The sequence below is a fragment of the Vulpes lagopus genome, chromosome 10 (assembly GCF_018345385.1).
Source record: "Vulpes lagopus strain Blue_001 chromosome 10, ASM1834538v1, whole genome shotgun sequence".
Taxonomy (NCBI): Eukaryota; Metazoa; Chordata; class Mammalia; order Carnivora; family Canidae; genus Vulpes; species Vulpes lagopus.
This window is the reverse complement of record NC_054833.1, coordinates 8,745,123-8,762,158: the sequence shown is the minus strand read 5'-3', so window position 1 is coordinate 8,762,158 and position 17,036 is coordinate 8,745,123.

Below are 17,036 nucleotides of genomic sequence, written 5' to 3'. Positions count from 1 at the left end.
GATCTCTTTTTCATTTCCATGTCCATGGGATATCTTTTTCTGTTTCTTCACTTTGAGCCTGTGTGTGTCCTTGAACATTTAGTGCATCTCCTATAGACAGTGTATAGTTGCATCTTGGTTTTCAAACCACTCCTATAGACAGTATATAGTTCATCTTGGTTTCATTCAACCACTATGGTTTTTTTTTTGATTGTTACATTTAATCCATTTATATTTAAAGTATTGATAAGTAAGGTCTTATTGTTGCCATCTTATCAACTATTTTCAGGCTATTTTGTAGTTTCTTTTCTTTCTTGGTGTCTTCCTTGTTAATTCTTGATTTCTATAGTGGTGTATTTTGATTCTCCACAGTATTACAGTATTCTGATTCTGACTATATACTTTACTAGTGCATTGTTTATTTTTATAGGTTTCCATGTTACTACTTAGTGTCCTTGTTCAGCTTGAAGAATTCGTTTTAGTATTTCTTATAAGGCAGGACTAGTGGTGATGAGCTCTCTCAGCTTTTGTTTATTGGGGGAAAGTCTTGATTTCACTTTCATTTCTGAATGACAACTTTGCTGGATAGAGTAATCTTGGTTGGCAATATCTTTATTCTAGCACTTTGAATATATCATTCTGTTCTCTCCTGACCTGAAAGGTCTCTGATGAGAAATCTGCTGATTGCCTTATGGGTGTTTTCTTTTAGGAGACCTTTTTTTTTTTTTTTTTTTTTTTTTTTTCTCTTGCTGCTTTTACAATTCTCTCTGTGACTTTAATTTTAGATAGTTTAATTATAACGTCTTGGAGAAGATTGTTTTGGATGGAAATTTTGGGATGATCTGTTAGTTTCATGAAGTTGGATGTCCAAATCTCTTTCCAGGTTTAGGAAGTTCTCAGCCATTGTTTCTTTAAATAAGCTTTCCAACCCTTTCCCTCTCTTTCCTCCTTCTGGGACTTGAATGATGTATAATGGCATCTTACAAGCATGTTGACTTTCTTCATTTTTTTCTTTTCATTCCTCTGATTGGATAATTTCCTTTTTTTTATTGGAAAATTTTCAAAGGTGTGTTGAGTTCACTGTTGTTGCTGTTTTTTCTGCTTAATCTGTTTTGTTGTTCAAGCTCTCTACTGAATTCTTCAGTTTAGTCCTTATTTCCTTTAGTTCCAATATTTTGCTTGGTTCTTTTTTATGCTTCCTAACTCTTTGCTGAACTTCTCATTTTGTTCTTGCTTTGTTTCTCCAATATTATTAAATTATTTGCCTGTGTCCTTGTGTCCTCTAGACATCTTTAGAACAATTATTTTGAATTCTTTGTCACACAATTCCATATCTCCTTCTCTTTTGGGCCAGTTACTGGAGGTTTACTCTACTCCATTGGTGGAATTCTGTTTCTGTGATTCTTTATGATCCCTGTAGCTTTGCATAGGAGTCTGGGCATTTGAAGAAGCAGTCACCTCTTCCAGACTTTATGGACTGACTTCAGTAAGAATAGGAACACATTAGAGTGTACTGTGACCTTGGGCCCAATGATGTAGGACACCCAAGTGCAGGGGCTTGTAGTAGCAGTAGGTCCAGGGGGTGTAGTGGCTCATTGGCTCAGGCCATTGGGGTCCACAGCACTCACAACTGCATGGTCCTTGGTGAATGTTGCAAGGGGTTCCACAGAGTCTGCAAGGGCTCTTGGGGCTCCTGGGGTTCTCAACATTATCTCCAGGTCCAGTAGCTAGAGACCAAAACAAATAGTGGTAGTGCTTGAAGCTGGTGGTATGTACAAGCTGGGCCATGACAGCTAGTAGCAGGTTTCTGTGTAGTAGTGGTAGGGGCCAATTGCAAACACATATATAGTGGTGGGGCCTAAGACATACAGGCAGGAAGGACCAGGGCCAATTGTAGGTACACTGGCAGCTGCATGGGCCCTGGCTGGCTGTTATGCTGTGGCTGCCAGTGGAGGCCAGTGATGGGGGTTGAGCCACAGGCATACAGGCACACAGATGGGGGGGTTGCTGGCGGCAGACAAATGCAATGGTGCAGGCCAGAGGCAGAAGACAAAGCATAATCTGGATCTATAAGCAACCGACGGGGCCATAGATGTCAGTGTGCTCTCCAGTGGCTGCACACTCTCCCCCTGACTTGCTTGTGTCCATGGAGACTGGTGATCAGGCTCAAAGAGTACAAATGCACAGCTGGAGGGACTAGCCTGGAGTGTGTGCATGACAGTAGGGGCCAGCTGTGGATGCCTAAGCTGGTGTCTTGCACCTGAGCAACTACAGAGGCTCAGGGTGGCTGCTGTTGAAGTGGAGGCATGGAGGAGGCTGGGAGAGGGAGAACACGGAGAGACTCAGGGAGCTAACTTCAGTGAATGCAAATACCTGTGGACTGAGAGCCAGGGAAATCTGCAGCAGGTCTGTGTGGCTGTGCTGCTGGTGTTTTGTTTTGTTTTTCTTTTTCATGGCTAAAGCTACTAGGCTTTTCTGCAGAACAGGTCACTGGGAATTGAAATTGCTCCCACTATGTGGCTGCTATTGGTAGCTCCTGCTTATCTTCCTTATTCCTAGGTATCTCTATACATCTCAGCTTTGACAGTCTCTGGGTTGGGAAAAATGGAGCAGATCTTGAATTGTCCCCAAAATATGGGGAAACTGATTGCGCATCCCATTCTTCCTTTCCCTGTGAGGGGAACTCTTTCTTGCTGGCCAGTTCACTCTTGAAACCGAGCAAGGCCAAGAGTAGAATGGGGAATGGAATGATGCAGGGAAAATTAAACTGCCTTTCTTCCCTTTTTGTGCTGTTATTCTCAAGGTTTTCTTTGTTTCAACATGTTGCTGAAATTTCTTGAGTGGACTGCAGAGCTCTTTTGGGGATGTTTTTGTTTGTGGGTAGCTGTCAAATGCTGACTTTTGTGGTGGGATGGAGGCTGGGGTTTCCTACTATGCCATCTTGGTGACATCACCCACTTTAATAGTTTTAATTAGTAGTTGTGAGAGTCATGAAAGCCTACTGTTCAAGGGAAAGGAGCTAAGGGAACATCTAACTAAAGTTCCATGGCAGGCAAGGGATTTGCCAGTTGTCACACTGTTAATAGTAGAGAGGAGACGATCTGGCATGGTAGAGTGTACACAGGCCTTGGTGTCACCTACATGTGTTGGAATTCATCTCTATAGCTCTTTAGAAAGTTTCTTTTCACTCTCTGGCCTTCATTTTCCTCACTTGTAAAGTGAGGAAAACCATCTACTTCTCAAGAGTGTCATGTGGGAAAAGGAATTGTTTTTGTTAGTTCAGCTACTATCACAAAATACTATAAATTGAGAAGTTTAGATAACAAACATTTCTCACAGTTCTGGAGGCTGGGGTGTCCAAGATTGGAGGGCAGCATGGATAGGTTCCGGTAAGGGTTCCTTTCCTGGCTTGTAGATGATTGCCTTCTTGCTGTGTCCTCACAAGAGGGGGAGACACACACACATACACACACACACACACATTAAGAAAGAGAGCTCTCTGGTCTCTTTCTATGAGGGCACTAATCCCATTATGAGGACTCCACCTTCATGAACTCATCTAAACCTAATTGTTTCCCAAAGACACTAATACCATCCCATTGGAGGTTAGAGTGTTAACATATGATTTTGGGTGCACATATTCAGTCTATAGCAGGAATGATACCTTAATGTCCCTAAAGGAACTGGCTGATAAAAGAGTTGAAACATATCTATTTCCTCTTCCTTTCTTCTTTCTACCTATGCATTGTCCAGTGAGATTTCCCTGTTGTCTGGGTTGGGGCAATGCATTAGATCAAGTCCTCCGTGAAGTGGTTGCTGGTATCTGATAAGTGACTACATGTTTGTGATACCTGATTCATAGGCTGGAATATACCAAATGGCCCCTTTCATTCTGGGCAGTAGAAAGCTCCAAAATGACAGTGATTGTATGACAGAGCTTTTATGAATGCTTAGAGAGTCAGTTTTCATGTAGTTTCTTGTACCTTTTGCCTGCTGAGTCACTGTTGAAGCCTTACCAGAAATGGGAAGTTAGCTAGGTGTAATGGAGGAGCACTGCTTTATGTCAGTGCTTACATCTAACAAATATGAATCCATACTTAGGCTTTAGCATATATGGTTTCTAGTGTTTGCAAAAGTACTCTGCCTCCATGAAGTTCAGTTTCTCCATCTCTCAAATGGTGCCGAAAGTTTACTTTTTAAGATGAAATGAGATACACACAAACACACACACAACTATGTAAGGAGTTGAGGATGGAAACAGCGGACTATAACAGAAAGGCACTGTTGCTGGCATATGACACCTGGAGATAAAACTCTAAGTTGCTAGCAGTGTGGCTGTAGACAAGTCACTCATCCCCCATAGGATGCTAAGGAAGTGCCTTGATTCATTTGAATTCAATGTGTGTTCACAGAATATCTGGCTTGTTTAAAGCAACATAGCTGAAATCAGAGCTCTACCTTATGTCAAGGCTTTATCCTACCAGGTGGTCTTTTGAGTTAATTAGCTATCTTAAATACTGTGCAAATGCTTTTGCTAAACTCTTAAAGAAAAAAAAAAAAGAAAAGAAAAAAGAAAACCCCAAATATCCTGCTTAGATTGGGACTGGGCAAGAATAAGTTTATTTAAGCATATCCAGATATTTCCTAACTTAAGTCTTTATCTTTCTAAGCAAAGGAAAAACAGAACTCTAACTCTGTTCTCTAGTTAGACCTCTTTAGTTCACACAAAAGTCTTAGAAATGTTCTCAGTCTATGGCCGAAGAAGCTCCACTCATAATCATTGTCTTGGATAATAGGAATGGGTCAGCTTAATCTCCACTTCATAGTAACATAGGTCATGCTGTGGCCAAAGAAGGGTGGCAGACAGACTCCAGGGTGACCCCCTAATAATCTTTGCCTGCTCAAACTCACATCCTTGTGTAATCAGTTCCCCTTGAGGGTGGATGCAAGCCATGATTTGCTTATAACCAAAGGTAGTAGATGTTACTCCTGGTCTTACTAGTAGTCTTGCTCTAGAGACTCTCTCAAGCTGGATTTGAAGAAGTAGTCAGCCATATTGAGAAGTCCAGGTAACAAGAAGCTAGAGGAACTTCTAGGAAGGCAGCTTCCAGTCGACAACCAGTACAAAGCCAGGGCACTAGGTCCTATTGCAAGAAAATGAATTCTACTAACAGCCTGAGTGAGCTTGGAAGTGGGTTCTTCCCTAGTCCAGCTTCCAGATGTTACCACAACCCCACCTTGGTTACAACCTTCTGGAACCCAGAGCAGAGGACTCTGTTAAATTGTGGTTGGACTCCTAATCCACAGAAACTATGAGATAATAAATATGTATTGTTTTAAGCCTCCAAGTTTGCAGTAATTTCTTACCCAGGAATAGATAATTTATACAAGAGAGTAGATATTCTAGTTTATGCAATTTGCTGTATAGATATTTATAATTGGAAAAATACACTTGTGTTCTAAATTTTTTTTCAGCATTTTCAAGTTACTTTTTAGTATAAGAAGCAAAGGCGGTGGTAATAGTATCTTAGCAAATATTATAAACCACACCTAAAGTACTATGCTTTTAAATCTGCTCTAAGCCTTTAAGTGTACAAACCAGTTGTGAGGTTTGAAAAACATGTTTTCTTCCCCATGTGTGTAGTCTACCACACTAGCATTTGGAGTTGGGAGGGAAAGGAGAGGGTATTAAGTGTTTGCTGGTGAGTATTACACTGATTCCATGGGACAACCTCCCTTCAGCAAGATATTGTACATTCAGCCATTTGAGCTTTACTTAATATTTTCCCCCCAGATATCATTATTGATGCTTTTAGTTTGGTAACTGACAGATTGGCAAAAAATAGAGATGATTTGGCAAAAGTCTGGGCTCTGGGGGCCTCATGAATAAGACGGTTGCCCTTGTACAGCCTCAAAGAGCTTCCACAGGCAGGAACTTGCCTTTCTTTTCTATGAATCTCCATATTTTCCTAGGCCAAGCCCCAGAGGTAGGAAGCTGGGGCCCAAGCACTAAAGTTTAATGAGCCAGTCATGCAACAACAAGGAGAATTAGCTCCTCAGAGGCTGAGATGATTTCTACTTCATAGCACAAAGCCACTTAATAAAAACACATAAAACTTGGCTTTCTTTTTCTTCAACAGAATGTAAAGAATTTATCAGAAAAGGGAATGTCAGCTCACAGCCATGGAGTTTGTCTTTTTTTCAAATAATGTAACAATGAATATAACCATTTGTTGGTAGTCATGGCATATCTGATCAAGAAGCAATACTGGCATATTAATCAAATATCGTTAATCTTAAAATACTGGATACTTGGGATTCTTCTCTCAATTGCCATAGGAAATATTTTTTTCCCATAGGAAATCTTTGAGGAATAGTTCTAAACTGGTGATTCTCAACCTAGGCATACATTGAGATTTTCTGGGAGCTTAAAAAATTGCAATGTCCAGGTCACACTATGGAATCACATTAGAATCTCTGAAGCTGGGTTGGAGTCTTCAGTATTTTTAAAATCATCCTCAGGTGATTTCTAAGGTGAAGCCAGTGTTGAGAACTACAAGGACTCTAGTTTCTATTTTATATTAACACTTTTTCTGCAAAGTCACATATTTGGTAACTTGAACTAAAATGTAATTCAGGAAAAAAATCAGGAAATAAGCAAAAACATACAAACCAACCAACAAAACCAAAGAACAAAACAACAATTTTTTTTTCTTCCCAAAGGCGTATTTATTCTTTTATCAGACACTTCCTCTTTCCTTTTTCTAATTTTCACACATTGCTAAGGGCCAATATTCAGAAACAATGACCCGGGCCCTGACCATACATTTTTTATCTGGTGTCTGATATAAATAAACCAGTAATTACAGCCTTAGTCATAGAAATAATATTAAGTAATGTATAGTATAGAATGTTAGATAAGCATGGTAGAGAGGTATGTATTTCAGATGGCACTAGGGTATAGAAAACCTTATTGAATGAGTTGACACTTGAGTCTCAAATGAAAGGAGCTTGATTAAGATAGAGAAGCAGGGGGGATCCCTGGGTGGCGCAGCGGTTTGGCGCCTGCCTTTGGCCCAGGGTGCGATCCTGGAGACCCGGGATCGAATCCCATGTCGGGCTCCCGGTGCATGGAGCCTGCTTCTCCCTCTGCCTGTGTCTCTGCCTCTCTCTCTCTCTCTCTGTGTGACTATCATAAATAAAAATAAAAAAAATTAAAAAAAAAAAGATAGAGAAGCAGGGGAAAGGTGTTATAGGAAATAGCATGTGTAAAAACACATGGGTGAGGAAAAACATGGCCCTGTTGTAGGGAGAATAATGTCATCCCCTAAACCCCAAAGGTGTCTACATCCTATTCCTTGGAACCTGTGGATATGTTATGTTACATGGCAAGGGGAAATTAAAGTTGCAAGTGGAATTAGGTTTATGAATCAGCTGACTTTAAGAAAAGGAGATCCTAGATTATACAAATGGGTCCAATATAATCACAAGAGTCCTTTAAAGTGAGGAGGGAGACAGAAGGCAGGTGAGAGCCTGAGAGCAAGATGACAATGACACACTGCCATCTTTAAAGATGGAGGGGAACCAGGAGCCAAGGAATGCAGGTGACATTTAGAAGCTCAAAAAGGCAAAGTAACTGATTTTCCCCTAGAGCCACCAGAAGGAATGCAGCCATGCCAATACCTTGATTCTTTAGCCTTCTGACTTCTAGAACTATGGGATAATAAATTTGTGTTTTTTCCCAAGCTTGCTTATGGTAGTTTGTTACAGCAGCAATAGGAAGCTCATACAGTCTCTCACAGGGAAGTGTAAGTGGAGATTTGCTTGGGATAAAGTGTTAGTGAGCCATTGAATAACTTTGGGCAGGAGGTGAACTGAAGTGGGGATCATATTGTAGCCACACTTCTAGCAGTGTTGATAATGTTTTCAAATAGAGTCAACTATAGAATGGAGCAAGGTGTGAATTGAGAGATTAGAGAACAAAGTGAAGCACTAATTTGACTAAGACCAGCATGAACAATGGTAATTGCTGCATTTTATTGAGGGTATGTTTATGTATTACCTTGAATTTGAACTTTAAATTCTAATTTTTAAATTTTTAATTAATAAAATACCCACATTTTATCAATAAGGAGATAGAGTCTTGAGAATTAATAAAGTTGCTTGCAATTATGCAGCTAATTAGTGATGAGTTAGGTTTAGAGCCAGGTTTTTGACTTTGAAGCCCATGGACATTCCACAGTATCACTGTGTCTGAAAAGAAAGACAGATAGAAGTTAACCTGGGGATGAGTGAAAAGATTTTAAGAAGTGTAAGAACTCAGGGCTGTTGGAAACAGTGTTCAGTGCTAGAGAAACATTGGAGGGATTTGAAATAATAACTGGAGTTCAAGAAACAGACCTGTCGTGAAGTGGAAAGAAGGGTTAAACACTGACTTTGTTTCTTTTCTACTCAAACCCTCACAACTATGCCGACAACTTTTATCAGGGGATAAAATATTTGCTGCCATTGAGAATCTGCACTGTTTAGTGTTGTCTGATGGGTAAGGATTGAGCTAGTATAAATCAGTGCAGAGTAGGTGCAACTGGCTATAATAGATAGAGGACAACACCAAGCCAAAATCAAGAAAGATGGCTTGTTTTCTGGGATCACATAACAATATTCCTGCAGGACAATAAAAGAGAGAACAATCAGGGAAGTTCATAGTTCTACTCAGACACCTACATTAGTATGAAGGATGACCAAGTGTATAGTGGGTGGATCTGCTCCTTTAGTGTCACGAAAATTTCTAACATTCAAATTGTTTAGCAAATTCCACAAGGCTGAGGACCCCCCTGGACTACACTTTGTTTACTTCTGTTTCCGCAGTGCCCACTAGGGACCATGTTAAATATTTTCAACTTGCCTAAATACATATTAAAGCTTATTTTTCTTATAAATGTTCCTGGCTTTGATTAGATGCTGCTGCCAAGATCCAGTCTTTATTAATGATATCCAAAGAAAATCCAGATTCTTAAGTTGTACTATTAATTCATAATGAATGTTGCTTGAAATAAGAGTGACTTTGATTAGCCTAACATATTTACTTTTATACTCCAATGATACTATCATCAAGTTTTATTTGTTTCAGTGGTATTTTCTGTGTTCTATTACTATAGTTGGGTTGAGTGTGGCTTGGATCACAAGGCTATAATGGTGTGTTTTCTGTGGACTCATGCAAAGAGTTAAAGAACATATGAAAGGAAAGAAAAGAGCACAAAAGACTTCTTCACTGTGGTCTCAGAAATGAACACATACCAACATTAAGATGGGATGAGAGACATGAGATCCCCAGAAAGATAGAAGGAGAAGGAAAATCGATGAGCAGACTCAGTGCACAGCAAAACAAAACAGTGCAGACTGAAAAGCAGAAGAGCCATCAATAGGTCAGAGGTGCAGAGATGCTGAGTTAAGGCAATATGACAGGCCACTGGGATGGAGAAATTCTGCTCCTTGATTACAGGGATCTATAAGAGGGAGGCTGCTCAGATACCTCTTCCTGTGTGGTGTTAAAGTGCATCTGTCCAAAATGGGGATCCCTTCAGTTCCCAAACTGTTCATCTCTCAGACACAAGTTTTACAGTCCGACTTAGCTTCTGGCAAATTCTCACTATATGTCCTTTCAATTGTTGAGTGTGAATGAAAAGTTCATTAAGTACTGAGATTAATTGAATAATATCGCTGCTGACATTTAGGGCAGTTGGATACATTTGTGCTAGATTCTGGGGGTCTTTTAGTCTAGGGATTTCCAAATGGTGACTCAGATACTAGCTGTGTCAGAATCACTTTGAAAGAATATATAAAACAGCTTTGTAGTTCCATCTCCTGGAGATTCTGATTCAATGTGTCTGAGAGTGCCCAAGTATCTGCATTTTTAAAAGTGCCTTAAGAAGATATAATACAAGGGCTAGGTCCTTTTTCTGTAAGGACAAGATAATATTTTAGATTTTTTTAGGCCATGTGGTTTCTGTTAAAGCCACTCAACTTTGCCATTGTAGTCGAAATCAGCCATAGGCAACATGTAGACAAATGAGCATGGCTGTATTCCAATAAAACTTTACTTACAAAAATAGGCATCAAGTTCTTCAAAAAATTAAACATAGAATTACCATATGACCTAGAAATTCCATCCTAGGTATGTACCCCAAAGAATCCAAAACAGGGACTCAGACAGATAGCTATATATATACTGATATTCATAGTAGCATTATTCACGATAGCCAAAATGTGGAAGCAACACGGTGTCCATCAACAAATAGAAAAGCAAAATGTGATATATATATATATATATATATATATATGAACATTATTCAGCTTTAAAATGAAATTCTGACACATACTGTAATTTTGATAAACTTTGAGGACATTCTGGAAATAAAACGAGCCAGACACAAAAGGACAGATGTTGTAGAACACCACTTCTATGAGGTACTTAGAGTGGTCAAATTCAGAAAAGCAGATAGTAGAACACTGGTTACCAGGGGCTTCAGAGAGGGGAATTGGGGAGTTCCTTTTTAATGGGTACAGAGTTTCAGTTTGGGAAGATGAAAAAGTTCTGGAGTTGGATGGTAGTGGTGGTGATTGTGCAACAGTGTGAATGCACGTAATGTCCCTGAACTATACACTGAGTAAGGTTAAATGATGAATGTTTATGTGTATTTTAGTGTAATAAAAAAAAATTTAAACAGTTGAGCAGAAAAACAAACAAACAAACAAGAACAGATGGCAAGAGGCATGGATTTGACTCACGGTTATAGTTTAGCAACCTTTGGTCTAGTGCACTGCTAGGGTGTAGAATCATCAGACATGGTTCACTTCCTCCTGGTGTTAGTATGGCAACTAAACCCACCTTCACTTTGCTTTGATTCAAATTTATTTTCAGAAATGGGAAATCTCTGGCATTCAACAATGCACAATTTTTACCAACATCTATGGAAAACCCAGGGTCTCCTAGTGTCCTATTCAGATCAAATTATGTGTTGTATCATTTTGAACTACTAAAGTCCTCCAAAAGCCATCTGCCACTAAACTCTAGATAGGGTTTTCCGTGAGGAAAACTCCAAATGCATTGCTTGCCTTCATGTATTTTTTATTTCTTTTTTCCATCCATGTCTCTCTCTCAATTCTTGTGTTCAGTTGCTTGTCTTCATATATGAAGAGGAAGTGAGGCCAGAGAGGCCAGAAGTACTCTTTCCCAACTATTTCTTATTTGTCAGTGGAGTGGGAGTGCTTTACCATTCATGGAGACATGCAGAGTTTGGTGATATTCTCCTTCCAATTGCTGTTGATTTACTTATCTTATCCCAACAATAGTTCAAAGATCAAGCTTTAGCAAAGTGCCTGTTCAGGTACATATCTGGAACTAGTGGATTTGTACAAATTAATGAGTCTATTAATTATAAGTAAATCACCTATTTATATATATAAAGTTGGAATATTTAATATGAGGCAGTCCTGGGTGATTGATTGATTGATTGATTAATTTGGGATGGGTGTTTTATCTATAAAAGTTTCTTCATACACAATCTTATATTTTAAATACTGCAATAAAAGTGAAAGTTTACAAAACTAGTTCCCTTATTTGTAACATTCCTTTGTCCCCTCAGTTTTCTGACCAAATATTTCTGAGAAGTCACAAAATAGCATGTTTTAATAAGCTTTAAATGATGCCTGTTTTGTACAGGGCACAGATTAATGTGTAAAGATGAATACTGACTCAGCTGGTCAGTTCTTATTGTTTATTTGCTCTGATAGAATGTGATCCCTTTTCCTGTATTTGTCACTATTGTTTACACACCTTGGATTCCCTTTGAAGAATGTAAAATAACAGTTAATGATAGAAGTGAGGAGTTGATGGAAAAGGGAATGTGTGTGTGTTTGTGCGCTGAATATGCAGTTGCAAAGTAGCTTAGCTTCAGAACAGTAAAAATTTATTTATCTTTCCATGTACTGTACAAAGTTAGTTTATGGATCTAGACTTACCATGTTCCTAAGTTTTACTTTGGTTTTACTGAAAGATTCTGGAATGGGACACTATTATACAACTCACAATCTTCCCAGAGCTGGTTGTTGTTTTAGAACTTGTTTTGCCAAGGGACATGTCTGTGGTAGTATTGAGGCCATCAGAATGAGTCTTGGTCTACACAGATACACATGCTTACGTACAGGTGCTAATGTACTTCATTCATTTGCACATGCACACAATAGCAAGAATGACCACTTCCCTTGTTCGTGTGGATAGTGTGCTAGAGACCACAGGGACAAGGAAATGAGGAAGGCATGATTGCAGGAGTAAGGGATTGACCTGGACTAGCGGTGGTGGGAATGGAATAGAAAGAAGTGACTGGAAGAAGGCGTGGGTGGTTAAGACAGCAGAGGTTAGAAAAGTAGCAATGGTAACATTTCAGTGGTATGTACCCCTCCAATGCCTCATCTGTGCTAATTGTTTAACACTATGCAGATTCTATTATTTCCATTTTACAGGAAGGTTGAAGAACCATGATTACAGAGCTGACAACTGTCAGCACTGGAATTCAAACCCAGTTTAATGTCAAGGTCTAGGCTCTTAACTATATGCCCCTTAACAGCCTACCACTGGCCTTAGCATACTTAGGATGTGCAGAAGAATGCCACCTCTGGTGCTTTGGCAGGAAAGTGACCACATATAAGGGGGTATACCATGTAAATAGAGTGCAGATTGATACTGAGTCCTAACTCAAGGAAGCTTGTACTGATAGACACTGATGTGTCTCTGGGAATGTTATGTACCTTCTCTGAACCTTCTTTTTCTCAAGTGTGAATGGATGATATAGTTTATAATATCATGAAATTAAATGAGAAAATGCATGAAAAGTGTTTTGCTCAGTAATTGGTGGTAAATAGGAGCTCAGTAAAAGCTACTCTATTTTGTTAATGCTTAAGAGGAAATGTGTCTAGCTAACTCCATATACTGTATTTGATTCTGGATTAGAAAATTATTGTCCATATCTTTCTATAGAATACTTGTTTGAATAAGGGCCATGGAAGTTGTGAACTAAAATCAAAATGAAGAAACATGAAAGAAAAATATTCGAGTAATCAAGTTATTAGTCTTCTTTTCCTTTTTTTTTGGTAGAAATGGTGAATGTAAATAGCACAATTTAAATTACATTTCAAACAGTAACAATTTTCAGTGTTTTAGAGAACATATTCCCCTCCCAAAGATGTTTGAGTGCTTTGCTGAAATAACTTCTAGGGCTGAGTTCAAATTATGACCCTCCCATTTCCCATCTATTGGCCGTGGACCCCTGGCAAGTCCTTAGCCTCCCTATGATTTGTCAAACAAAACAATATTAGGCTCAAATGAGTGAAGAACATAAAGGGTGTAGCATAGTGCCAGGCTCTTAGGTCACATTCAGTAACAACTTCCTCTTCCCCATCAGCTCAAAAATAATACAAAACCCACTAACGAAAAGTTTCCTTTATTCTTTCCACAAAGCAAAAGAATGTCATAGAAACTTCAATGTCTGGGTATCTTGTTGATCATATTGGTCTTGAAAATAAATCCCTCAAAATACAGCCCAATTGCTTTTTTAAAGACTGATGTTTCCAACACATTGGTTAGGAATTTTGCTTGCAGGTTTTGTGATTTTTTTTAAAGGAACATAATTCATAGATGAAAAATGTGTCTTGTAGCTGGTTGTTCTGCTGTGCTAGGTGATGTGGAAAGGTATTGCTCTCTTGCCCACAGCAATTTCTGGGGCCATCTTGGTGACTCAGAGATCCAGTAGGTTGCCAAGAAAGCTGAGGCTGGAGGAACTGCAGTCAGCTTCTTCCAACCCTGGAAAACTGGTCGACCCAGCCCAAGCATATTGTTGGTGTTTTATTAAAAGGGTTGATTTGGGGAATGTTGTGTTTGCCATGCAGTGTCATGCCTCGGAGCCTTGGTTTCCAGCCTTTATTTATAAGCCTAATTGTTGCTATGGAAATTCAATATTTAAAGAGGTAATTATTGCTGATCTTGTTGCATGTGTCCATTTCTGATGTCCAGCTGTTAGCTCTTTAGCTCCAGTCTAGCAGATTAATTACTGCTATTGATTACTTTGAGCTTCTCTCTTCACACCTGCAGTCTGTGTAATTAGCTGGTGGCCTCCTCTGAAAATTAGGAGCAGTTTCATTCTGGCACTTTGCCATTTCCCAGCCATGTGCACTGCACTGATGAACAAAAGCAAATCTATTTTAAATAGAGATATCTGGGTAATGAACTCTTTGTGTTTTTGAACTATCCGTGGATAATTCAAATTACCCTCTGTTAGCAAATATTGTACCTCATTTGATGACTATCTGCAAAGAAAAAATTCCAAAACACTGGTTTTTATTCCCATTTCCACCTTGCAGAAATTTGCTCCTGTGTGTGGTTTTTTTTAAAAAAAATGAAAACAACTTTCTAATTCTGCTGCTGAGGGTATTGGGGTACTAGAATAGGTTTCCTAATGGAGCCCAGTGGAAGCAGTTGTGTTTGCACTGAGTATTCCAGGCATCTATGTATTAATGTTCATCCTTTTGTTAGTTTCACACTCCTAGTCTGAGAGACACATCACCATTCTTGGGACCATTGATATACATGGGGAATTAAAAAAAAAAGTTTCCCATTTAAAAAAAAGATGATTTAGGAAGAGCTTTGAGAGAGGAATTCTAGGAATCTTCAAAATTTTCTTCCCTACTTTATTTCCATTAGCAAGATTTTTTTTTTCTGTCTCTGCTTATTGGAAACCAAACCTGGCATTGCCAAGCATCAAACTCTAGAGTTCTGCCTCCAATGTCCTGTTATGATACTTTCTCATCTGTCGTGTGTTACTGCCTAAACACTCAGGAAATACAAGTTTGTAGTGATATTGGGAGTGGACTTCCCAAGTAATGACATGCAATGATTACTAACATGGCCAGCTGTTGCCTTCCATGCCGACAGGGTCCCACTAATGTTCCCTTTCACTATTTAACTTGTGTTGAGTTATTATACTAAAGGTTATTGCTTATTGTAGGAAAAAACAAAGCGTTTTCCTCCTGCCCATGCCATACATCTGCCAGCTTTATTTCAAGCTTAGAGTGGATAAGTATGTCCCAAAGCCCACCCCACACATGGAAGGAAAAAAGTTCAGAAAGTTATCACTTGTCAGAACAATGGACGCACCATTCCATTTATGTCAAACACAGACGTGTTCCGTTGGATCACAGCAACGTGGGCATGCTCCATCAGCTCCAAGATCACCTCTATGGAAGCAAAGCAATGCAACCTCCTGCCATGCAGGGAGTCAGGTGGGAGATGGGCATGAAGTGGGAATGAGTGAAAAGAGTAGGGGCATTCAGTCATCAACTCAACGAAGCTTTGGGGCATCTAATGGGGAGGCTGAACGCCGGCCCTCAGACCAGAAGGTCCCCAGCTGGAATCTCATCATTTCCACTGTTTCCAGATTAAAATTTAAATTGTACGCTGCCATTTGGAGGCCTTCTGGGCAGGGTCTTGCAGTGTCACCAGTTATTAGGAATGCCTCCCATTATCACAACCCTAAAAGCTATTTGAACAGCAGCCTAATGTGATTGTGATTTCCAAGGATCATTTGCTGTTATTGCAGCTCTGCTCAGATGTGAGTGGGAGCAACTAACCAAAGTTTCTTTCTCATAGTACCAGAGAGGAGCACTGGAGGCACCAGAGAAATATTTTTCTGGCCATAAAGATAAATTCACCCCAAGTAAACAATCTTTTGTCTCTCCCATTTGGGCAAGGTCATCTCTAATTCTGGCAAATAGAAACAGTCTCTCCACTACAAGAGTATAAACTTTAGAAACTCACATTGATTATACTTTCAACTCAACTAGAAATACGAAAACACAGTTGTACGAGGGAGCTACAGTAAGTCACAAAGTGTAGTTGTGTGTAACATTTCATACTTAGGGATTACATAATGCCATTCAAGTGATAGGAATTTATGAATATATACATATATATGTATATACACATATATTTTAATTTTTGGCATTGCAAAATTCAACATGCTTAACCTTATAAATATCTGAGGCTGTGTGCAGCATATGTATCGTGAAGTTAGACATGTCACAGATCTTTCTGGTGGATGAAGCTGCTTTAACCATTGGTTTTTCAGCATTGGCTGTGAAATGAAAAGCCATCTTGTTCAGTTTTTAAGCCCAATTTATAAAACCAGTTAAAATTTTAAAACTATAATGAAGGTTAGATATTTTTTGTTCTTGTTAAATACTCCTGGTGACTTTGAAGACAACATCTACTCTACTATGCCACCTTAGGGTATACTGATAAGCTAAGTGAAACCAGAGATGAGAATTTAGTGAATAATAAAAATAATGTACTGACATGTATCAAGTGCTTAATATGTGCTAAGTAGCACCCTAAGTACTTTGAATTCATCGTCTATTTTAATGCTCACAACAAACCTCTATTACTAATCTGAATTTTACAGATGTGGTCATTGAAGCTGAGACATTGCATAACCTGACTGTGGTCAAATCTAGTAAGTGACTTTATATGTCTACCTAACCAGGCTTTTAACTATTTCTGGTTATTTTATCCCAGCTATGCAGTCTTGATGATATTTTGTTCCATTTATATGGATTCTTTAATATTTTGATTAACTAAATGAAATATCCACCCATTAGCCTTATGTTTTGGGGTCCACCTAATATTACTTACACCTTAGTCTTTTTGTTTTTCTTAATTTATTGTAACTATTACAAAAAGTTGTACATAATCTTGAGTTCCAAGATCTTGTTATCTTGTCCATGAGAAAGAACCCCATCTTTCTGAAATGTAGGAATAGAACAGAACTGGGCACCTGTGCAACTGTTGCCTGACCCAGGTCATGCAGGATGTTCAGTGACTATCATAAGTTCCCCTCTGGGGAAGCCTTTTTACTGGAAGAATCACAGATTATTATTGATCCTGTTATTGGGAATGCTGGAAAAATCTCCCTCTCCACAACTTTGCTGTTTCTTTTTTGCTGTGTACA